Raw genomic sequence first — 23,785 nt, 5'->3', positions numbered from 1 at the left:
ATCCCTACTCTGAAACAGCATATACAGCAATTTCTAACTTTGGTGGGACTTCACACAGTGCCATCATTCTGTTGTGTAGTCTCATTATCATACCATCTTGCCTTCTTCCATGTCTCCTCCCTCCTCCAAATCTGCACTTTGATTCCATCTTGATGTTATAGGCCCCTCTCTCAAGAATGGTTATAGTTGAGTCTGATGCAGGCATCAGGGCTTTGCGAAGCTTTGGGTGGTGATTCAATTTGGAGATTTGGCCCGATTTGATGGCCCAATTTCTGAATCTGAATTGAATCAGGGGACCAATTAAAAGGTCCAAATCGATTTGAAGCTCTCCATATCTTTGGAAAAGATTCAGAGAGCTTTATTCATTCAGACAGTCCCCACCCGCTACAGCAGGGAACTGCACCCAGACTCAGATCTGGTAAGTAGGTGGTGGGAGAGGGTGGGCTGGGGGAGGGGGAGGGGACCATGGGGGACCCCTGCCAGGCCCCATCCCCTCCCTACTCCCCCAGCCCCTCTGACCTCCACCTGCTCCCCCAGATCCCCCATGGCTGCCCTGCCTGCCCCAGCTCCTGGTACTTTAAAAAAAAGCCCGACTCACTAGTGCTGCCAGGTGGAGGGGTGATCCCTGTGGCCTCCCACTGCCCCACACTGTGTGGGGGGGCTCTGCATGAGCCCCCTGCCCACTGTCCCAGCTCCCCACCATGACTGCCCTGCCTACCCCAGCTTTGGCCCTTTATGGAAAAAAACAAACCTGAGAAATACCTCCTGAAGTCACTGCTCCTACTGCAGCCTTGGGGCTTCAGGGGGCTTGTGCAGAGCCCCCCGTATGGTGGGGGGTGGTGAGGGGCAGCAGGGATTGCTCCCCTGTCAGCAGGAATGGTGAGTCTGGAGTGGGGGGGTTCCTGGTTTGTTTGTTTTTTTTCTTAAAGGGCTGGAGGCATGGGAGGCAGGCCAGCCATGGGGCGGGGGCGGGGGGCGGCTTGTGCAGAACCCCCTATGCAGGGTGGAGCAGTGGGGCGCAGCAAGGATCATCCCCCTGCCTGGCATCACCTGCTCAGTTGGGGCTTCTTTTTTCAAGTGCCAGGAGCTGGGGCGGACAGGGCAGCTGTTGCCAGGCTGGGAGAGTGGGCAGGGGGCGGGCCTGGGTATTTCGGAGTTTCAGCTGAATCAAATTGGGACAGTGATTCAAATCACTGAATCGAATCACTGTCCCCCAAATCAGCCAAATCCAAAGTGAATACTAGCTGGTTCACACAGGCCTAGCAGGCATCATCTGAGAACTTGCCGTGGTGTCTTTCAAATCATATTTAGCAATGCCATCTGACCCAGTATTTTTTATTAAAACCTTGATGAAATTGTGAAGTGGGGTGTGGGGAGAAAGTAACCTGAACTGAACTTGTGCATTTTTATGTTGTTATCGTTCTACAAAGAAATGAGAGTGAAAATTTTTACCTCTGCTGTGGTGGATTGGATTTTTTTTTCCAACCTAAGCCTGATATTTTCTCCACTTAATATAATTTGACAATTGTAGCTCCTCTTGGAGATGGACATATAACCTGCTTATAATAAAACAGTAGCATCAGGGACCTCTGATATCCAGACTTAGGGGAGAGAGAGAGAAACACAGCAGAGGGAAAATATTTAATTGAAAATTCTAATTCTATTCTGATGTGGCTATGTCAAAATGACATGTTGTTTAAACAACAGATCTGTTTTGTGTGTGCATTTATATCCTGTCTGCTTAGTCTGGTGAAAAAAGTATTTTGCTAATTTTTACTTGCAAGCAAGTGTGGGAGAGTGGCTGCATCACATTCCAGGTTGCACACAAACTAAATCCCTGTTTGCTGAAACAAATTCCCTGGAAGCCACTTAGTTACAATAAACACGGAATCACACAGTAGCATTTTTATATAAATATGTTTCAGAATAGAATAATCAAAAAGAGCATCTTCTCTGGACCACCTCCAAGTTATATCCTCTTAATAAATTGCTTCGAAACCACAAAAGAAAAGAAACTAGAATTACAGAAGGGAAAAAATCAGGCATTATTTATTGAGAAATAAGTGATCAACAGGAATCCTGGTTTTCGCTGATTAAAAAAAAATCCCCAGTTTTCAGACCTAAAAAACTAACCCAAAGTCCACATTTTTCCATGATTAAAATCAAACACCACTAGTATATAGGTATATACATGGTGGTGTTTCATATTAACCACGAGAAAAAAGTGGATTTTTGGTTACTTTTTTAAATCCAAAATCTGGGAGACTTTCTTTTTGTTAGAGAAAACCAGGATCCCTGGTGATCAAGAGCAGCACTGTGAAAAAGCAGTTATGTAAAGAAAGAAGGGGTGGGAAACTAGCATTTTGCAGCCTCCACACAATTTAGAAGGCTCATCGATGTGCCGAATAATCCTGACTAAGCCTTTTGTAGAATGGCAAATGGCAGTTACTCTTATTTTTTTCCCCCTAACAACCTGTTCCATAACTGGACTCTGTGGCCAAATCTAATCTGACTCTGTCACAAGTACTGCAAGATTCTTGGGAGTGACAAAGTATACCCCACCTTCCTGTCCTATTCTTAGTCTCAGTGGATCTCTGATCAGCCTCAGATAATAAATGTTTCATATATTGGACAGGTGAAGGGTTTCATACAGCTGCTGATTGTTTCCAAGGTAACCAATGCATGCAATTTGAACAGTTTAAACATAAATGCCATGTTGAAAATAAAGCTTTTCATGTTTCCACTACTCTTTGATTTTATATTTAAAACATTACCCATCTCCTTGTTGGCCCTTCAACAAGCAGATATAGAAAAGCTGTCAGCATTAACAAGTAATACAAACCAATTTATAACTCGATTCCATTCTTTCCTCCAGTCAAGATGGGATGAAAATACCTTTTCATTTTGTAAGCATAAAATAAATATCTGGAGATTTGAAATTGCTTGAATTAGCATGTCTACAAATCCTCAATATGCAACAGTGCGCTACAATGTTATGCACACATTAAACTGTTTCTCTACTGTAGTGAAGCAAATCTGAATGGGGTTTCTTCTCAAAATATTCCAAGCATTACATCTGTAAGTAGGGTTTTTTCATCGTTTGCAGTGATACCCATGTCCCTTCTTTGGGCAAAATCAGGGATGTATCAAACAGACTTTCACTTCCCTTGAATCCCTGCCAATATCTTTGTTTTACAGTCTCCTTATGACTGATCTCCATGCACTGACCTGTAGATCTGCCAGTCTTACAATGGTTTTTTAAAATTCCCCTCCTCACCTCCCTCTTCCCCTCTCTGAAAGTTGTTCCAACCTAATTCAACCTTGTTAGAATAGAAGGAATTTGAGGGGAAAGGGACTTAATGGTAGGTATCTACTACAGGCCACCCAACCAAGAGGAAGAGCTCGACTGGGAATTATTAAGTCAGCTCACAGAGGTAGTTAGGTCAAAGGACGTGGTCATCATGGATGACCTGAACTTTCCAGACATCTGCTGGGAGAAGGAGTCAACCAGGTCTGGCTGCTCATGTAGGTTCCTAGCCGAAATACAGGACCTCCATCTAACCCAGGAGCTGCACAGCCCCACCAGGGGAGATGCCTTGTTGGATCTGGTCCTGGCCATGGGTGATGACCTAGTGAGGGGCCTGCGGGTGCTTGACCACCTGGGCAACAGTGATCATCACCTGTTGGAATTCACCATCCAGCGCAAGGTGGCAAAGACCTGCAGCAAGGCAGCAGCTCTGGACTTCAGCAGGGTGGATTGCAATGAGGTAAGGAGAATAGTCAGGGAGGCACTGAGGTCCCGGAGGGGAGGAGAGTTGTGTGTCCAGAAAGAGTGGTCATTTCTGAAGGAGATGATCCTCCAAGCCCAAAGGGAGGTAATCCCAATGCAGATCAAAGGGGGCAAGAGGGTGCAAAAGGCCCCACGGCTCACCAGAAGCATACAGGAATGTCTCCAGGGTTTCAACAATGACAAGTGCAAGGTGATGCACCTGGGGAGGAAGAAGCAGCAGCAGATCTACAGGCTGGGGAACTCCCTTCTCATCAGTGCAGAGGCAGAAAAGGATCTTGGAGTCATTATTGATGCCAAAATGAACAAGGGCCGACGGTGTGGGGAAGCAGTCAGGAAGGCCAACTGTACCTTGTCATGTATCCACAGATGTATCTCAGGCAGGTCCAAGAAAGTGATACTCCCCCTCTATGCAACCTGGACAAGCCGCACCTGGAGTACTGCATCCAGTTCTGGGTGCTGCACTTCAGAAGGGATGTGGACAACATGGAGAGGTCCAGAGGAGGGCTACTTGCATCATCAGGGGGCAGCAGGGCAGGCCCTGCAAGGAGAGGTTAAGGGACCTGAGCCTGTTCAGCCTCCACAAGAGAAGGCTGAGGGGGGAATCTAGTGGCCATTTACAAACTGGTTGGGGGGGCCAGCAGGCATTGGGGGAGTCCCTGTTCCCCCAAGCACTACCAGGAGTGACTAGAAATAACTGTCACAAGCTGGCAGAGGGTAGATTCAGGCTAGACATCAGGAGGCGCTACTTCACTGTCAGGGCAGCTAGGACCTGGAACCAACTTCCAAGAGAAGTGGTGCTGGCTCCTACCCTGGGGGTCTTTAAGAGGAGGCTAGATTAACACCTTGCTGGGTTCATTTGACCCCAGTACTCTTTCCTGCCATGGCAGGGGGTCAGACTTGATGATCTTCTCAGGTCCCTTCCGACCCTACCAACTATGAAACTAATTGAGTTCCAGGTGGGAATCAATCCTCTCCCCCTCTCTGCTCAGCTCCCCATCCTATTTCAGATGCACTGTAGGGACCGGATGTTTTTAAAGCCCTCAGTGGGTAGTGTTCTAGTTATTTCATCAACTACCTCTCTCCGATCTATCAGCACAGTTGTGATGGATGAGGGAAGACCGTTGGAAACCTCAGTGAGTTTTACCACCACAGCTCATGGTGACCATGGGCTTTCTGCATTTAGGGTGCAAGGTAAGGGGTAGATCTTCACTTATGGTGGGTGCAGGACAGGGACATTTCTCCAGGGGTTGAATAGAAAAGGTAATTCTATGTTGAGAGAGAACTGTGGGTGGAGGGAAGGGGATAGAGAATATAGTACATTTTAAAGAGGTTGATGGTACCTGGGTACTCTGATTAAGAATTCATTCAGAGTTGGCTGCTTGAAGCCCCAAGATACATCCCCTCTGTCTGTTTTCCCTTACTCATTGCACAGCTGTTGGCACTAGGTTGGTAGGTACTCTGGCTCCTATGTGCAGAGGTGAAGAGGATATAACAGGAAATGCTGAGAGGCATTTTTTCTGTGCTGGGAAAGGGAGAATATGTGTAGTAGTTTGACCCATGTGAGCAGTAAAAAAGTCTTGATCTTTAAAACTGTCATTGTCTACAGCTCATAATTCTGTGGCAGATCCCACATTGAGAACAGTTTAACTACCTCTGACTTCTCAGTGCTGTTGTTTCCTTTGCCATGCTCCTAGATTCTAACCAGCAGGTCTCTGGTTAACCCTACCTCACTGCTGTTTATTTCCTACCTTGCTGCAGATCTACTGTTAAGTGTTAAGTACAGGAACTTAAAGACATTCTGTCTCTAGCCTGTGCCCTTAATAATGAACAGTCACTAGCTCAGTTTCCCCAGGCAGCATTGCTTCTTGTCAGACACATAGACCTCAACACTGTTCTGTTTCACTAAACTGTTCCAGATTTTGTTAAAAGTGTTCACTTCAAGGGACTGAAAGTTTTGTTTTATTTTAATGCAAGTTTTGAATTCCTGCACCACACACTTGAAAAATGAAACTTGGGTTAGTTTTGGGTTTTGGTTCACATGCTGTTGCATTTTGAGTCTCTAGTGCTCTGAGGAAATACTGTTTCAATATGCTGAGAACTTCTTTATTTGTATTCTATTTTATACCCTCATTCTACCTTTTATTTTCCAAATTCTGTATGTTGGGGTGAAGCATTTGTGAATGTATGCTTAGGGAAGAGATCAGGCCTATAGTTTCTGAGATGATCATCTCCACTGAACAAGGACGACACAGAGGACTAGTACAAGCTTCCCATAATAATCATCAGTGGGCGCAGCTACACATGCCACTTTAATGCTCAGTAGCCTATTCTATTGCTCATTAAAGCATCACATCAAAACCAGTGCTAATACGCTAATGCACAGAATTAGTTTACTGAGCATTAAGTGTCACAAAAGGCTTTTGCTACTGTGCATTAGGGCAGCCTGTACATGAGCATGGAGGTGGCCCTGATGCACTGGAATTCCAGCACGTCAGAGCAGACTTGATTAAGTGAGTCTGCTGGAACGTGGCAATTACCGTGCTGCAGCAGCCTTCTGTGTCTCGTGTATCAGCATCCCTGCACTTAAAAATGGCAGTGGGGGCGCTTGAAAGAAAACTCATTGAACAAGCTTTAGTTTGAGTGCCCCCACTTGCCATTTTTAAACTTGGAGACTGATACAGGAGAGGTGGTGGTGCTTTAATTAGAGCAACTCTTGGACCCTCTCTAATTAAAGTGCTGCCTCACCCCTGCAGCACATGTAAAAGTGCACAGAGGTACTAAACTTAATGCACATTAGCAAAAGGAAATGCAAAACTCTAGAACTCTTGGTTCAGAGATGAGACCTTTTATTAGACCAACTAATAAATCACAAAAAATGTATCTTTTACTACCAAATACATCCCAGTAGCAAAAGCACATTCATGAACAAGTTTCTCAACTCTGATATGAGGGGACAACTAGGCCTATTCTGTCCTTCACTGCCCCACTGAGACTACCTATGTGGGTGCCATTTAACATGGCTACCATGGTGTTAGCCATTAGATGGTAGCAGCATTCACTCCCTACTCTCTGGGGTTGAGTTTCTGAGTTATAACTTACAAGTTACTCTATATCCCCTTATATTTCAAATGAGCTAACCAATTCTAATCCTCCAGAATGCTGAGAGAATAGATGCTGGGTGGTTTCAAAGCACTAGTCAAAGTTCTTTAAATTGAGTTTGGACCTGGCACTGTTCATTTTACCCAAACTGAATCAACTGGCTTGAAATTTTACCTGTATGACCTTTTTATTCCTGGGAGTTGCATTGGGTGCAAGTGAAGGTTACGTTTGGGAAAGGGAAGGTAAACACTTTAAATGTATAGGATGACCCTTAAAAAAAAGTTACCTACAGTCATTCAAATCAGTGTGGGTACGCAGAAGGCTGGGAAATCCAACCCCAGACTCTGACAATCCCTGGCGGTCAGATCTGCCTGCTGTGCTTTCCAGCCTCCATAGCACCTCTTGGTTCCTGCTTGTCAGACCTTGGGCGTTAAATATTATGATAAACTTGGGAAGCTGCCTGTGAAAGCACCCTCATAGGTGCTTTTCCTCCTTGGCACAGTCACCCAGGCTTGTTAGGCCCTCTACCCAGTTGTCTGGGCTTATTTGCCCTCAGCATAGTTATCTAGAGTATGCCTTCCCCCAAAACAGTGCTTTGAGCTTACACTTTAGGCTCAGTTGTATGGGGTGTGCCGCCCCTTCAGCAATTTCTCCAGGACATGCTGTCCCCTCTGTGCAGTCCTCTGGGCCTCTTCTTGTCTGCGTTTTCTCTGCTCACCAGACTTCTTGTCTTACCCCAGCTGTCTCTTGCAGCCCCCGGGGCTCAGATGCCCACTAATGACTGCCCTCAGTTCTGTATAGTGCAGCACCCTCAGCTGGATGCTTGGAGTGGTTCTGTAGTGCTACCACTCTCTGCAGAAGAAACTCAACAGCACCCTCACCAGTGAGCCCCTAGTGCCCTCCACTTGCACCTTACTAGCCACCCCATGCCTTGCACCTGTTCATCAATGCTTCTTTGGATCCTGGGGTTTGCCCTTCCCTAAGGCTCTTCTCTCTTATAGAGTCATAAAATCATAGAAAATTAGGATTGGAAGGGACCTCAGGAAGTCATGTAGTCCAACCCCCCGCTCTAAGCAGGACCAGCTAGGGCTTTGTCAAGTCAGGCCTAAAAAATCTCCAAGGATGGAGTTTCTACCACCTCTCTAAGTAACCCATTCCAATGCTTCACCACCATCCTAGTGAGAGATTTTCCTAATATTCAACCTGAACCTCCCTTGCTGCAACTTGAGACCATTGCTCCTTGTTCTGTCATCTGTCACCACTGAGACCAGTCCAGCTTTATCCTCTTCGGAACAACCCTTCAGGTAGCTGAAGGTTTTTATCAGATCTCCACTCAAGTCTTCTCTTCTACAGACTAAATAAGCCCAGTTCCCTCAGCCTCTCCTCGTAAGTCATGTGTTTTAGTTCCCTAACTATTTTCACTGCCCTCCACTGGACTCTCTGCAACTTGTCCACATCCTTTCTGTGCTGAGGGGGCCTGAAGCGGGATACAGTACTCCAGATGTGGCCTCACCAATGCAGAATAGAATGGAATAATTACTTCCCTCAATCTGCTGGCAACTCTCCTACTAATGCAACCCAGTATGCTGTTAGGTTTCTTGGCAACAAGGGCACACTGTTAACTCATATCTAGCTTATTGTCCACCATAACCCCCAAGTCCTTTTCTGCAGAGCTGCTGCTTAGCCAGTTGGTCCTGAGCCTGTACCAGTGCATGGGATTGTTTTGTCCTAAGTGCAGGACTTTGCACTTGCCTTTGTTAAACCTCATGAGATTTCTTTTTGCCTAATCCTCCAATTTGTGTAGGTTCTCACCCACTCTGTGTGGTTTGCCTTTCCCAGATGCTCTTCCAACTTGCACCAGTACCTTAGAGTTTCTTGCTTGTTGACTGGTGCTAGCCCACTTTCTGGGATGCTCACAAGATCCCCCTCACTCTTAGGGACTCCTTCTCTAAGCTGCAAGGGCAGCACTGGAGCAGCTTTTGGGGAGATCCTCTCTTTTCTGCATCCTGAGCTTGAATACCCCCACTCAAATACAGGAGCCAGGCTTAATGGCTAAGTACAGACAGTCAAAAAGCTGTAGGATGAATTATTGCAATCTTTGTAGGTTAGTCTAAGATGTGTAGGTTGAACTCATAAGGAAGTGAACAGATACTCACTTTTGATTCTGAAAACACAGTCACATGTCTACAGTGGCCCAAGCCAGAGGCCAGGGGCTGCTAGTGCATACCTCCCTGCTCAGCTGGAGCAGACTGGTTGGGCCAAGTCTAGCCTACCTACAGAGGAGGGGTTTTCAGGGGTTGTGCAAAGTATTCTGGGATGCTGGGGGACTGTGAGTTAATTTCAATCTGGGGGGATCTGGGACAGAAGTAATAAAATGTTTTAATCTAAATCAGTTAAGTCTGATACTGCATACTTCCAGGTTTATCATAAACTGGTTTTGGCCATTTTGAAAGCGGTTTATGTGCACTATACTTCTGTTGTGTTACAGATTTAAACCAGTTTCCGATCACTTGTACAAGTTTGTGTGTAATTTCTGTCCCTAGCCATAGAGCCCTGGGTTCCACCTACTTTTGGTCACATGACCCTAGATCTCTTAACTGAGCCTAAGGGTTTCTTCTTAGATCCTCAGCTCTACCACAGCCACTACTTAAATATCTGCCTGGAATTCAGCTCCCTATCTTATTCCTGCTTGTTCCAGGTAAGTGGTTTGCAGCTTGTTTTTGTCTTGCAGCTATGACTCCTAACTCCCTTCTGCTGCCTGTCTCTTTGCAGCTGGCACCAATTCAGTTGCCAACAGTCTTGCAGCCAAATAATGCTGCCTTCACCCTCTCTTAAATCAGTAGGGGCTACAAGTCCCCTGTTATAGGTTATTAGTTTATACATTACGAGTCTATCTGATGTCAACAGATGTTAATGGAAAGGAAATTTCTCTCTGTTTCATTCTAACACACATGTACTCTCACTTCCCCTTTAATTTCCAGTCCCTTCCTAACTGTTCCATTCCTTGATGTTATTAGGAGTGTTTTTAGATTAAATGTTCCTAACAATGAAAGCTAAACCAGTGCCAACAGTTAGTGTGCATTTTGTCTGAATGAATAATCCAGAATGGCATGTAACGTTTCATTCCAAATTTTAACTCTGCAAGACCAAGAACCTAACTGTAACTTTAGTGGCAGTCCCACAAGTAATAATAATGAAACCAAAATATAGTTTCCAGCACTGAACTGTCAGGATACAGTGAACTTTCCATGATACCAATGTACTATTCTATATCTAAACATGATTTCTCTCTTTGACTGCAACTTTTGTGTTTCAATACATTTGTTCCTTGCTTAATTATTTATGCTATAGTTGAAATAAATTGAATAGAATGCAGTTAAATGCAATGCATAGTGATCCATGACAAAAATGTCTGAAAGTATATGTTTGCATATTTTTGGAAGACAAAAGGGGAGATAGTTTTCAGCTCTTGAAATCTTTGCAACTGCCCCATTAATGTTTAATTGCCATTGGCAGCCAAGAAGTGCCTTTTCATATTAGCTAGACATTGTTCTTGGGGGGATATGCATAGGTGGCAGAAAGTGATAAAGCTGGTGAAAATGCACCTCTGGGAATGCATAACAGGATCATTTCTGTGATATGCAAATCATGCTGCCAAGTTGCTGTATAAACAATTCATGGGAGAAGTAGTGAGAGGTAGTTAAATCATTGGATCAAATCTCAGAGATAAAATTCATCATGGGGAATGGGAATGCATTTAAAGAGAGTGGTTTTGCTTTTCATGTTAAAAAAAATTAAATTTAGTTCTATGCCCAAAGCATTTAATTGTATTAAAGAGTACATAACCGATGATTTATCACAACTGTAACAGCTTAGATTAAAAGAAAGCCAATGAATGTGTTGTGTAAGGATAGCATACCTTAAACAGATATTTGCTAGTCTAAACAAGATTTTTTTTGCTTGGTTAATATCTAGCAAATCAGACTTTATGAAGAAAAAGATTTCTTCATAAATCTTAATCTAGTTACTTTTTACCCCAGAGACTGGGGTAAAAAGTTCCTTAGAAATGTACCAGGCAATCATACAAACACGTTTGTAAAAAGAGTGATACAAAAAGAGGAGATTCTTGATTAAATTTTCTTTAACTAGCATCATCAGCTTTATTTCCAGAAAGTTATTGTTGTATCTCAGCTGGCCAGTGGAACATGTCAGGACCTTGCAGAGCAGTGTTTTGTTGCAGGAGAAATAATTGACAATGTGTTTATTTTACATTTGATATATATGTAATTCCTTAAACAATTACAGGCAGCGCACTCCTTTAAAGGTCTCAGCCAAAATACCACAGCCTTGTTCCCATGGAGTAACTGTGCCCTGAGAATTAAGTCTATGTGGAAAGATTAAAGACAGTGTTAACTTCTTTTAGCAGGTTGTTACAGCTTTCCCAGAGAAACTATGTTAGAGAAAGCCAACAACACTAGGTTTCTATCAAGACTGACATCTTGCTTGTACACTCAAGAAAATGCTCACCACACGGTGGATAATAGTACTATCTGGTGACTGTTTCTACGTCACTTATTAGTTGGGCATAGATAGTACTCTTGGCAATGTGTAAGATGCAAATTTTCCCTGCTCTGAAGGTCTTACAATTTAAAAGATAGGCATAGATAAGGCAAACACAATGAAGGCTTCTGCAAATATTAGTATCTTGAATGATCATCAACTAAGAGTAATATATTAAATATCATCATGCCAAAGGGAAAAGGCACATCTCTAGTTCTGTCTCCTGAGCAGAAATGTCATAAAAGTTTACAGAAGTTTAAAAAAAAAATACCAGTGAGACTTTTTCATTGTTTTTTATTGCTCACATTCATGAACCCACACTTTTTAAATAACATACTAAAATATTTTACATCACTTCTGTTATGCATGACTAAGAAATAAGTGTAGAGTGAATGCATGTATTGAGACACAATCTTTAAATTGCAGCTAACCGAGTGTGAATTTCATTGGAAGCCCCTTTAAAGGAAACTTGAATTTTCCCTCCCTTCCCTCTCACATATCTTGAAAAATTATAAGTGCCTTTTTTCTTGGTTTTATGTGGTTTTCACTGAAACCTGAATTCACACAACATAATCCATTGCAGTCTACTTTGTGTGTGTAGATCGAGGTCCTATTGTGTTGAGCATGGTACATAAAAGCAATGCAATCTAATTAGACAAGGCAGAGAAAGAATGGGAAGTAGCATTACCCCATTTTACAGATGGGGTACAGAGGCATAAATGTCTTGCCTGTGGTTCCTCAGGAATTTGACAGATCAAGGAGATGTGGGTTCAATATCTATCTCTCAGTCAAGTGTCTTAACTCAGTACTGCCCATACATTTCCTAAAGAAGAAGAATGGGAGTCCATTACAGGCAGAATAGAGTTCAGTTAGCATGAAAGCAGGCAGCCAGTCTTTCTCAATCCATGAAATGTTAACAGGCAATTAAAAGAGTAATACATGTGGACGATCCTACTACTGTACTTGCTGCTGCTCTGGCTTTCAAGGCAGAAGGCACCATTAGATCCTGGAGGCTGACCTTCTACATATCACAGGCCATTAAGTTTCACCCAGACACTGCTACATTAAGCCCAGATATTTTAGTTAAGCTAAAGCATTGCAGTCTACATATTGCATATTTAGATGACCAGCTAGTGCAATGTTGGATATACATAAGTAATAACAATCCATTCTTCTACTAATCTAATCTCACCCTGTATGAGAAGAATAAAGTGCAAATGGATGTGGGTCTGGTTGAATGCATGAGTTCTGCTCTTTGATATCAAAGCCGTGTCTCAGAATAATCCTCTGCTGCTTTATGTATGGAGGTCAAGCAGAGGGCCAGCAAGCCGTGTGAATATAACTGCACTTCACAGTTTCCTTCCTCATTGTACCATTTATGCCACATGCATATTCATAGACTGAAGTAAGAATTTGGTCTCAGGAGAACACTGGTAAAGAAGTTTGCTAGATGACAATTCAAATAAACAAGTGAAAAGCTATGAGTTACCATATTCATAGCTACAGGCCAAATTCTTTATTCATAATGTTGCAGTGGCATTATTAACATCATGTTTGTTTAAAAAGTAACGAATATACTGCTTATGACCCTTCTAATACATGTGTTAAGCAGTGTGCTGCTGGTTTACACTGGTTATTTTCTGTTTTATGTTTTCCAGCAGGAAGATTTCCCTTGATTTTTATTGCAGTAACAAATGCTATTTATGAATATTGGTAATTAATTCACCAAAGTTTCACCCTGCTACTTCAAGGCTGGTTGCTCACACTTTATGATGAAAGGTTCTGCAAATCTTTTTGGCTTCGCTGTTGATTCTGGGTTGTTTCTGATTGTATTTTGAAGACTGGAAATATTGTATTTATAGTAAATAAATCATTCTCGTTATTGCTGGTGTTATTACAAAACATTTATATAGTGCAGTAAATTTACACTGTACTTTACCAACACAGATAAAGACATGTTTCCTGCCCAGAAGAGCTTATAATTCAAATTAGACGAGACAAACACACCAGACTGCGCTTCAGGAAAAGGAGGCTAAAAAGATTATTAACAGTGGGAAAAGGGAAGGAGGGATTCCTTGTGGAGAATGGGGTTGTAGCTGATAATAATTTTATATTGTAGTTGCCTTCTGTAGATTTCAAATGCATCTGGGGGTAGCACTGCATCAGGTGCCTACAAAAATATTGTGAGTGACAATCCTTATCCCAGAGAGTTTATAACAGCGGGGGCCAATCTTTGAGACTTGTGCCATAAATTGGCCTAGTGGCCTCCCTGAGTAACACTCTGATCCCCTTCACCTGCCTGATTTGCTGCTCTGCTTGTTGCTTCCTTCCCTTTGGTCCCTGCCCAATCTGCTGCTCTTTTTTTCTGCTTCCTGTCCTGTGCACAGAGCCTATTCTGCTTTCTGTGTTTTGTCCTGTCTCCTCCTATACTGCCTGACCTCTCCCTAATGTGCTGTCTGCCACACAGAAGTTCCTTGTGCCACTTATAGCACATGTACTGCAGGTTGGCCACCCCTGGTTTACAGTATAGCCAATTCTTAGACTTCCATAGCAAAGAGAAGATATGGTTTTGACTGGTGCTGGAGCTAGTTTCTCCATTACATGAGACACATGGACCCACTTGGAAATTTGACTTTTGACTGGGGGAAAACAACTTTGATTCATTGCTGAAGCTACTTGCCCATCTCTCAGGGGAAAGCAGTCACTCAAGGCTGCTCAGGAAGTAGGTTGGACCCTCTCTACCTCCTCTTGGCAACCTTGAAGCAGGAGAATGAAGCAGGCTGGCAGTTCAAGGTGACACTGCTCTCTTCTCCCTTCCTGTTAGGCTTACAGTTTACTTTATCTCCCCTTGAGATACAGCCTGGGAAGGGAGAAAGGAAGAAGGGCCAATGATCTTTTCCCTGAACTGGGAGGGAAGAGAAGGTAACTTTTCCTGTTATAGTTGGGGGAGAGGGATCAAGACACGCAGGGAGAGCAGGGGTGATGTTGGAGGGGCAGACCTTCTGGGAGCCTAGGAGGTGTGTTGGAACCTGGGGTCAAAACTGCTGTTCTGGGTCAGATCTGGAAAGCAGAACTGCTGGGGTCAGGGACAAAACTATTTTGAGGACTGAGAGAACAGGATTGCTTGTTTGGAGAGATGAATAAATTGCTCAGAGAGGAACAGGCATATATGGGAGTGAGGGCTCATGCAGTACCAAAGGGGAAGGGTTAGCTTTCCCAATAAACTTGGCTGAGTGAGCAATATCAGTCCTCTCTCTCTGTCTCTATGCACATGCAAAGAGGATGGACACAAAAACATCAGAAGATATCTAAAAATCTTCTTTGAATATATATTGCAGGGGCCTGACTCTTGATTTTTGATCTCTTAAGCTTGTCTATGTCGAACTTACAATCCAAGTGGACTAGACAGATCCAAGGAGTGAGAGAGGAAAGAGTCTTAGAGAAGTGGAGTAATGAGTAGTGGCAGAATGTGATTAGACTCATCTTTATCTAGTGCACTGTACACTGGACCACATTGTTTCCCAGTTAAAAGGAAACGCTTGAATGAAGGAAGGTGGACTGGTAGATTCAGCCAAGGAAAGTAGTGTTAGAGGAAGCATGAAGTGAGGAGTAATAGAAAAAAGAAAAGTTTAAAGGTAAATCAGGGGAGGGTGTATAGGAGATATGCAGAGGGGGTGAAGATGTAGGAGCGTGTGAGACAAGGGAGATAGTTGGGGGAGACTATCTGGAGTCCTAAGAAGTGAGGCAAGGATCCTGAATAAGATATGATAAAAAGATAAAAAGCAGTTGTTGGATTCAGAGTGAACAAGAGATCGAGAAGGTTTTTTTATTATTATTATTTTTAGGTGACATTATCGAGAGAAATCTTAACTTAAAAATATCTTCCAGAATCTCTTTCAACAAGCAGCATACGGAGAATAAGTGATGTTGTATGAAGTTGTGATTGATATGACTCTATGATGGTTGCTTTACTCAGTGAAGAAGGCACACATGAGTAATGGGAATCATTCCAGCTAGGAACCAGGAAACCTTTCTATCGTGTGACACCATCACATATTCTGTGTATGGTCCATTTCGTAGGGGAAAGAAGGATTTTATAAAATGCAAAATGACTTGATTGGCATGGTTTCTCATACATATCTGTCTGCTAAATCAGGCTGTTTTAAATCCAAGACTTCAATTATCCAGGACTCAGAAGCAGAAGGAAATGATAATGAATACACTTTAGAAACTTATAAAAATTGCTTAACGTAACTTTTTCTATTTATAATGTTGCTATGGAAGGTTCAGCTACCTCCTCATCTTCCAAGGCTAGGAGCAAGCGCTGTGTTGGAAGGCCAGTTGGAAAACTAGAATCCCTCCTTTTTTCAGTAATGATAAAGCTCCTACTAGCTTGTGAGATTATGCACCATATATCAGTCATAGGTAGAGGATGGACTACATTAGTTTTATCGTAGGTGGATACAGAAGGAATTTCATATTGTGGTGGAATAGCAAGGTAGCAAACATTCTCTTGCAGGACTTTTTTTTTAATGGGCATCTCCAGCTATCTGGACTAACTTATGAAAAAATAGATTAATAGACACAGTATTGTAGGGAAGGCAAAGGTATGTGATAAATGCAATTATTACATTGGTGTTCCTATAGCTGTGGATAGAAAAGAAGATGGGTCTAGAAAGTTTCCATAAAAATCTGTGGCATCAGTGAGGACTCTGAATTCAGCTCTTCAACATAATATATTCAGTCTTCCAAAGGAATCTTGTACATTAAGCTAAACCAGGAATTGGCAACATTGGCCCATGGACCAGATCCAGCCCTAGATGAAGAGGTTTAATCTAGCCTGCAAGGCTAAGGATAAAAGTTGCACATAAACTGGTTTAAGTGATCAGAAATGGGTTTAAACATGTGACAGATCAGAAGTTCAATGCACATTAACCAGTTTCAAAATCCCTTGTCCCACCAGCACAGACCCAAGCTGGGGTCTGCCTGGCCAGGGCAAAGCAGCCCCTGTCAGGGTCCTCCCCCTTCCCAGAGCCCTTGCCGCTGCAGCAGGGGTGTGGCTGGGTGCTGGCCTAGCATAGATCCCTGAGGCAAAGGCCATGCCCCCCCCTGCTGCCGGCTGTACTGTTGGAACAGGGGAGGGATGGGGGAATTAAACCCTCCTTTGTCCCCCGTTCATTTGAGGCTGCTGCTGGGGGCCATGCTTTGCTTCAGGAAGCCATGCCAGGCTGGCATCTGGCCATGCCTCTGCACCTGCTGCTGCAGCAGCAAGGTGGGGGGCTCTGATATGCCCTGGCCAGGCAGACCCTGGCTTGGGTCTCTGCCAGTGGGACAGGGGAGGCAGGGGGGAATTAAACCCTCTTCCATCTCCCCATTTGCTTCAGGCTGCTGCCAGGGCTGACCACCGCCCTGTTGGTTGAGCGGTCAGGGGGGAAATGCCTGGCAGGGGCTGCTTCCCACTCCCCTTCCAGGCACACCCCAACTAGGAACCATGCAGGCCAGGGTGGGGGTTTAAATCCCTTCCCAGTCATACGCAGTCTGCCGGGGCCTGGCCTCACCCCCTCCAGCCCCGGGCTCACTTTAGTGTCCCTCGGCTTCTAGCCTGAGCCACTGCAAGCATGTGCCTGCATTTCAGGAATCAAAAGTGAATGTCTATTCACTTGCTCGCCAGTTCAATCTATGGGGTTAGACTAACCTGCAAGGATTGAATTGATTCAGGCTCGGGCTTTTTGAATGTCTGTACTTAGCCCATAGGTCTGATCTGACAACGGGTGTAGAGCTGCACCAAGCTGCCTATATCTCCTCAACAGTGCTCTCCTTCACAATGGAGCTTGCTGCTTCACTGCACCTGTGCTTACCCTCTCTGCAGAGATGGGCATCAGTAGTGAATGTAAGCACAAGCAGCTGGCCACTCTGCGGGAGAGAGATTTGCAGTATGCAGCAGAGGCCAGGTTGTGATGAGTGGCCTGCACTGGGAAAGGGTGGCTGACTCCTGGCCTACATTATCCTGTACTGCAGAAAACCTTGTGGAAGGAGGCCCTGGGCAGATCTCTCTTGTAAGGTTTCCTTCAAAGAGAACACCTTCCTCATTCCCTCTGGTTAATACAATTTATCTCCTCCCACATTGATAAATCTCTGAGGGTCTCCCTGCAACCCTGTGAGATTCCTTATCTTAAATTGCCTGTACTTTGGCCCACAGTAAACCAGGGCTTCTCCTTAGGCATCCTTGTCCCTTGGGTGCACCCCTTCCTCTTGCAGGATCTGAAGCAAAGATGATACAATTTTAGCCTGCATTATGTTTTGAGTAATTTCTATGAGGTTAGAAGAGGAGGTGGTATCTATGAGTGGCCTGACAAGTCTCAGCTTCTAATGGACTGCAAGTTGGTGCCCAGAGGTGAGAGAAAGGAACCTCAGTGATATCTGAACACCCTTGCTAGATAAAAATGGAGATATGGATATGGAAACTGCACTCTTGACATCTGTCTAGGGAGTTTGGATTGGCCCAGTAGCATTCAATAAGACTGCCTGATCTAACAGACCTTTTCCATTTATTTTCTGTATTTCTTTGCTACAGAGAGAATTTAAGTTTCTCATTTATTTTTTGAAGAAGGAGAGAGGGAAAAAAAAAAAGACCAAAAGGGAACACTGACATAACAAAAAACTTTTCCCAATGTGTCTATTGTATACAAGCTACTGCTCTGACACAATATCGCCACCTTCATTAATATATTTTATTTCTATGCTGTACATTGGGTTATTCTATGTGCTTCCTCTATTGTTTGAAACACGTCTTAGGGAAATGTTGTGTTATTAAAGGATTTTGAAGGCCTTGGATAAAAATCAGCATTATATTGAGCTTTTAAATATATAAATTATTATAAGCAGATTTGAAGACTTTGGAATTATCAGTATATTGTTATACTGGAATTCTTAAAATGCTGCTATTTGAAGAAATAGTGTAATTTATTCAGGAAGCATTCTTCTTATGAAATGGAAAGCAAGTCATCACCGTTTAAAATCAGCTCCTAGACAAAGTGACAAACACAGACATAATCATTGATTGACAATGGCATTTTGTATTTGAGCAATAATCAAATCGGCTTTTAGCAGGGATGGACAGCATTGCTTGTCTGGAAATCTGCTTTTTTCCAGATGACTTTAGCACTGCCTATGCTTTTCTCCCCCGCTCTCTTATTTTATCACTATGCAGGACTTCTATAATGCTTTGCTTAATGTGTCTCCAGATTCTGTTATTTATAGACTTCAGCGAATTCAGGCTGCAGCTGCTGGAATTCTCACAAAAGAACAATCACATTTGTAACCTCTTAAGACCTTCCATTGGTTGCCAGTGAAGTTCTGGATTTTGGTATAAAATATTACTGGATGACCTTTAAAACAGCATCTCAAAAGAACACCTGTTTATTTTACAGACCTTTGTTTTATTCTCACACTCCTGAAATCTTCCTGTTTCTGACTAAAATGTTTTCTGAAGTAAATCTCCCCATTGTGTGTTCCACATAGCATTTTCAAAAATGGACAGGAGAGAGGATTTAGTAACACAGCATCTTGAATGCGGAGTTCTTCCAGAAGATACATTTTCTGCAAATTGGCTTTATATTAGATTTAAGAGCAAACTGAAAGTATATTGTGACTTTTCCCCCCCTGACTTCTTTTAGGCCCATCGGTACAGTTATGATTTGTTGTTTGACTACATTGCAATGAATAAAGGGTTGTGTGTGTGCATATGCAAAAAATTATATACAAACACATGCATGCAGTGTTCAGTATGATATAAAGTAAAACATTGCACAACAATGCTTTATTTTTTCTGAATTTATAACATGATATCATAGTTTTTCAATTACAGAGTTCAGAGTAAGTAACGGTATCATAGTTCATCCCAAATGACTGGAAATCAGAAGACTAATTTCATTTGTATGATTTTGATTCCATATATATAGTACAGAACACATTGAATATGTTAGTTCTCCTTTCTCTGGTTTGTCCCAAAGTTCCTTTGTATTCTCGGACACCCGCCACCCTCTGTAACAGATACTGTTAGACTGATGAACTCAACCTACAAATAATTCAGTCTGTATTGACTTAGTTTGAAGACTGGATTTTACACAAAATGCAATTTGCTTAACCCAACACTTCTATAAGATCCAGATTTTCTAGGGTTCAGCACCCACAAGTAAGGACTAATTTTTTTTGAAGGATTTGGGACCTTTTAGCTGTTTATGGCCTTATTTTCAAAAATTGCTCCAGTCTCTCATTTTGGTATTTTATATATTCAAGCTCTGAGGGAAAGCAGTGAGCATGTGTTAGTAAATTGTCCCAGAAAATTTTTTTTCACTTGGAGCCTCTCCAGATTTTTGTATTTCAGAACCAGGACATTTTTTCCCATCTTGAAACATGAAAAAATATAGAAAACCACTTTCACTCATGGTGCTGCCCTCACAAAAGTTTGAGCAGAGGCCATCTGTGAGATGTGTCTTTTGTAGATATGAAAGACATGGGGGAAGAGAAAGAGAAAAAATTACTATCATGTTGTTCGTTGCGGTTGCAGTTTCTCTTTCTCAAAGTTCCCTCTTCCAAAGCTGGCCAAATAGATACTGTTTATGTGTGGGAAAAGGTGTCACCAGCTACCTTTTCATTTGAGGCCAGTCCTGCAGCCCTACAACTGCAAATAAATAAACCCACAGTGACCTGTGGGTTCTGCTAAAGTCCTTAGCAGTAGGGAGTTTAATCTGCTGGGTTGCATCATAATTCAGTCGTCTGTGGTGTTACGGATATCTAAAGGGTAGGATTTTAATTTGGCAATCAGCTCTGTTATTGAATTAGTTTTATGTTGTGTTAATCTCTTTGTCTCATGGCATTCATTGCCTGTGATAATTGATGCACAATATATAACCAAGTTCTGTATTCATTTGGGTAACTGCATTTAATTGCCTGGTATAAAATATGTGTACTAAGTGCAATCTGCTATGACTGAGAAATGCTCATTCATATGGACTTGAGGGCGCTTCATCTTCTTGACAGCCTGTCGGAGGAAAGTCAGAATGCCTACCACAATCTACCATCTGACAACTGGTATTTTCTGTGCGACTAGAAAATGGAATCTTGAAAGAACTGGTTTCTGACTCTCCTGTTTGGAGTGCTGTTAACTGCATTTGACATTAAACGTGTGTTAATCAAAAACCTCCTAACAAAAATGTGCTAAAGAAAGGAAAAGATGTTCTCCATTTTTCTCCTTTGTGTTTTAATAACAGCCAGACACAACCCATACAGCTGAGTAAAATTACCTACATACTAGAGTGTCTACATACCCGGACTATTTATTTATATACCTGCTTATTACTAATACTTAACGGCACTCTTATGGCCTTAAAGTCATGGGCCAGATCTTCAGCTAGCATCTAGACCTACATAGGTCCATTGGAAGGGAGTGGAACAACGCCATTTTACACTGGCATTGTACACTGAGGTCCTGGCTTTGCATATACTTAAATAAATGTCATTACCTATCTTACCAGAAACACCTTTTATAACAAAAAGAAAAAAGAAATGGCAGTACACTTAAAGACAAATATACTTTTAATCACGTCTTAACTGTTTGCCTGTCCCACAACCTGTGAATGGTGAAAACAAGTAGTCTGCTTTCCTTGCAATTCTACCATCTTTCTTTCTGGCACTCATGCAAAGCACAGTTCTGGGTTGCAAAAATTACGGAGAAGTGTTTATATCTACGCAAAGCTGCTTTCATTAAAAATATTAACATAACCTTTTCTGTTAAGATTTTCAAAACGTCTGACAAAATCTTGTTGAGCCTAACTGCAGTGTTGAGTGTCTTCTTAAGATGATTTTAAGCAATATAGTTTTCCACCATGTTTGTTTAATCTATGAAATTTTCTCATGTCAAGAATCTGTATTGACAACCAGTCATAGTAAGAATAAGAAAGATTGATTTCTTTTATTGTAACAGCACTGCTTACTAGGGGTGCACTGATAGAGATTTTGGGACCTATACCAACAGCCGATTTTTAAGGAGGCGTATTGGCTGATACCAATCCGATTTCCAATACCCAGCCTGGCAGAGTGGAGAGCTGCCTCTAGCTGGTAAGTCTGGTGTGGTGGAAAGGGAGGAGGGAGGGAAGGGGCTGGGGGAGGCAGATCAAGGCCTCTGCGGTGAGGGAGGGCATGGGGCTGGGGCAAGTGCTAGCCACGGTGAGGCAGACATGGCACAGAGCTGTAAGGTGGGGGGCGGGGCATGGCTTCTGCCAGTGCATGCTGCTCAGCCAGGAACCATTGGTCCAGCACTTGTCCACTCATCTGGCAGCTCCTGCTGCTGCTCCTGCCTCCATCTAGGAGGTCAGGGGGTGGGGGTGGGCGTGTGCCACCAGAACTGTGCAGGCTGGGTTGGGGCTGGGGCTGCACCAAGCTGTTCCTGGTGGGACGGGGCTGCGCTGGGAAGGGGCCGGGGTGGGGGGACATGTACTGCAGTCACAAATTCGCTGTAGCCCCTTCCCAGCACAGCCATACCTTGCCAGGAACAGCTTGGCACAGCCCCAGCCCACACCATGCAGATCCAGGGGCGCACACCCTCCGCCTCCTGGATGAGTGGGGTAAGCAGTGGCAGGAGCCACTGCACAAGCAGGTGAGTGCCAGATGAGCCTCTGGATCAGCAGCTCCTGGACAAGCAGCGCACAGCAGTGGGAGCTGTCCCCCTTGGACAAGCTGCAGCACCGTGCCATGCCCACCCTGCCCTGACTGGGCAGCACTTTCCCCAGCACCTGCCCCAGCCCCAACCCCACACCTCCCTCATCGCGGGGGCCTTCATCTGCCCCCACAGTTCCTTCCCTCCCTGCTCCCTTTTCACCACACCAGACTTACCAGCTGGAGGCAGCTCTCCAAGATGTGGGGCTGTGCTTCTCCCGCTTATGCTGTGCTGCAGCTGCACGCACATGCATGGGCCATTTATCAGCCAAATTATTGGCCTGATATCACCAATTTCCAATATAGTAAATTTTCTTTATATCAGTGCCGATCCAGTATTGGACCGATGTATCGGTGCGCCTCTGCTGCTTACTGTGCTGTATCTACAGCCTTGATATTATTATATAGTACATCACTTTTGGAAGGAATTTGCATCTTGACGATCAGAGTTTTCCTTAAGGTTTGTTACTGTTTGAACTCGAACTAGAAGCTGCTATTTTCCCCAGTCCTAATTCTGTGTTTCTCTTTTGCTGCTGTCACCAGTTTTATGTGCATTATTCTGCAGAATGTTCAGTGATCATCATAGGTGCACGTGTTTGTTATTCAGCTCTGTTTCACTGACAAAATAGCCTGCAGCAACTCTTAGTTAGAAAGGACCAGTTCTCCTTCAGGCTTTGGCTCACCTTGAGCAGCTTGCGACTTTATCCTGTTCAGCTTGCCCTGCAGCCTCTTCCCTCTAATGGTCTGCAGTCCTCCTAGCCAGAAAGAAAGCAAAACAGACCAAAGACACCTGGGAACATCAGTGAACATTTTAAAAACAGGATTTCCACAGCATTATGAATAAAACTGGCAGACTACCACCATTAGTAATTTGTGGTGAATTAATTTAGGGGTCAGCAACCTACATATCCAGCTTGTAGAGCCATTTGATCTGGTCTGCAGATATGTAGCTTTGGCAGCATTCAGCGGTGGTGGGGGAGGACATCAACAGCTATCACTTTCCTATACCATCATGTAGAAAAGAACAAGCTATGGGCACTCTTCCCCATTCCACCATGGGGAAAACTGGTAGCAATGGATGCTTTGCCAGGGCTGCTGTACTGCTGTAGGGAAAAATAACGGCAGCAAGGGGGGGGGAGAGGGAGGGGAGCTACCTGAACTAGGTCACAAGAGCCCACGGCTTAAAAAGGTGGCTGACTTATGAATTAATGAGTTAACAGAGAACCATAGGTTCACTGTTTTATTCGTTGTTCACAGAAATTTTGACAACTCATGGTTCATTCGTGAAAATAATCACATATCTGAAAAGTTTCAGACATTTTGGTAAAAGACATAGTCAAAACAAATGGTCTGCAAGCTGTCAATAGGCTGAACATATGCTCGTGTATGAGACATGCAAAAATCAGGAATAATTTCTGAATGATAAGTGAAGAGGAAGAGGACTGTACTAAATATTAGATAACTTATGGACCAAATAATTCAACCAGTCAAAAGCATGTTAACTGAGGGCATTTACAGAAGTTACATTTTTTTATGTGATGAGGCCCCTGAAAACTCTACAGATATAATGTAACAAACATTTACAGCTGCAGAGCAGCTACTGAAATGGCCGATCACATG

The 23,785-nt window shown here is 43.4% G+C and overlaps 1 protein-coding gene across 11 annotated transcripts in view; it reads left to right on the top strand.

The window, feature by feature from the left end:
- Positions 1-23,785, top strand: part of ENOX1 (ecto-NOX disulfide-thiol exchanger 1) — a 536,440-nt gene that overhangs the window by 291,190 nt on the left and 221,465 nt on the right. Inside the window, exon 1 of one of the 11 annotated variants that reach the window (XM_090025285.1) lies at positions 9,482-9,587. The exons of the other annotated variants lie outside the window; for them this stretch is intronic. The gene's annotated coding sequence lies outside the window, so the exon portion shown is untranslated. Of the gene's footprint in view, positions 1-9,481; positions 9,588-23,785 lie in introns of those variants that run through there. 11 annotated transcript variants of the gene reach the window in all.

Source organism: Crocodylus siamensis, chromosome 1 (genome assembly GCF_052110815.1).
Source record: "Crocodylus siamensis isolate JL-2025a chromosome 1, ASM5211081v1, whole genome shotgun sequence".
NCBI classification, from domain to species: domain Eukaryota; kingdom Metazoa; phylum Chordata; order Crocodylia; family Crocodylidae; genus Crocodylus; species Crocodylus siamensis.
Note: the sequence above shows the minus strand (reverse complement) of the source record. Positions and strands in the feature narration are given on the sequence as shown.